This window comes from Calonectris borealis, chromosome 2, assembly GCF_964195595.1.
Source record: "Calonectris borealis chromosome 2, bCalBor7.hap1.2, whole genome shotgun sequence".
Lineage (NCBI taxonomy): Eukaryota > Metazoa > Chordata > Aves > Procellariiformes > Procellariidae > Calonectris > Calonectris borealis.
The window spans coordinates 125,379,093-125,381,035 of NC_134313.1; positions in this window are offsets into that span (position 1 = coordinate 125,379,093).

Below are 1,943 nucleotides of genomic sequence, written 5' to 3' on the forward strand. Positions count from 1 at the left end.
TTCTAGTAACTTACTGAAATAATCAACATACGGTTCCCAATGCTCCCTACAATTCCCCTTCACAACACCTCTCTAAAACAGATACTGTAGGTAATAGGTAAATATTACAAATGGGTAAATGCAATTTAGACATGGGGAACTCCAACAGAAATACCATTCTGCTGGGCGTCACCCTACAGTTCTCCTCTTAAAATCCAGTTCTCCAATTGCTTTCAGTAAGAGCAGAACTAGACTGATAGATCGAGAGTATCTGAAAGTCCCTACCCAAAGCATATTGGCAGGAATCTGAAATCAAGTTAGAACAGACTGATAAGAGAACTAGGTTTCATTTAATCTGAATGCCAAACACCTCTCCTTTGCACATGCTGGGATCGAAGGCAGATACTCTTCTCATCCATTATTTAAAACAGAAGCGTTACCTTTTAGTGCTCAGATTTCTATCAGCTCGTGGCAAATCACAGGAGAAAACTCCGTGCGGCCAGGAGACAGGCAGAAGAGAAATAGTTTTACACTTTCTATTAATATGAAATGCTACGTGTTCCAGGACATTTTACTTCAGCATTAAGCAGCCCCTGTGATATCTATGTACTTCATTCACATGACTCCTGCCTTACAATGAAGTCCGGGGTGGGAGCATTATGAAGATGCATCAGCACAGGCCATTGGAAACTGGCTTCTTGTCTGCCGTGTTTCCTGTATCTCAGGGCCAGCCTGGGTGTTATTTACAGTCAGACGATCAAAGACACCCAGCTTGTAAGCACTGATTTGGTGAGAAAGCACCACCCCTTCAGAAGGTAATGCCCATATGAAAGAAATGTATCCATCCTAATTCTTTTGTGATGGTTTTCACTTTCCTGTTGATTCAGACTTACTTTGGATGGTATGTTTTAGATACCTACAAATTTATTCTACTAGTTGACTTCATGCACCCTTAAAATAAATACAGTTTTGAGCTAAAAGTACAACGAGAAATGACCTAGTGATTGAAACGCTGGCTTAAAATTAGGAATAAAATTCATCCAGTCACAGGGCTTTGCTGGGCAAGCACTTTACCTGTCTCAGTATCCCTATTTGTAAATGAGGAATTAGGACATTGCTCTCATTTTATGAAACGCTTTGAGGCTTTCAGGTACACAGCACATTATACTGTTCACCAAAAAAAACATACTTCGTTTACAGTATGGTGCCCCACAACTGAGTAGTAGACCTTCCTTTCCCTGGCTAAACACTTGTGACAGCTCCCACCCCTTTAGCTGACATAAAAACTGACAAAACTGAGCACAATGTGCTCTCATCATTTTCCAGGCTCTCACAACTTCAAGATGCAACAGAAACAAGCATTGCTGGATGCACATTACAGGACCCCAAGCCATGCTGAAAGATCTCACAGACCATATTGTCCACGAGCTGAGGTAGTGACTGTTGCCCTGTCCTGGGAGGGTCTTAGACAACAGGCAGGACAGGGCCTTGGGCAGAGGTAATAAGGTAAGCAAGCTCGTTCTCTCACTTCCAGTGGATCTACAACACAGGCATCTGGTGCTGAACTCTAACCATCTCCAAATACAAGGAACACAGTGTGAGACAGCTGCAATCATACAGGAACCTAAGGAAATTCAGAAATAAATGGGAAGAAAAGTAACTGCAGAGCAGGTGGAATTGGTCATTTACCCACCAGTGCCCTCCAGTGGCTCACGCAGCAACTCAAGGCACTGAAGACAAGAACCTGTTTCAGAGGTCAAAGACACCATTTTCATTGAAATTGTTTCACAGAAATGAAAATGCTGACATCTGGGTGTCAAATAGCTCTTTTTAAAATTTAAGTTCTTGCATGGCAATCTCGTATCTGCTATCATTACATACCATATTCATAAAAACCTACATTCCATCAAGTGAATAAAATATTAATCGCAAGCCATGTAAAATGAGACAACAGAAACCAAAGC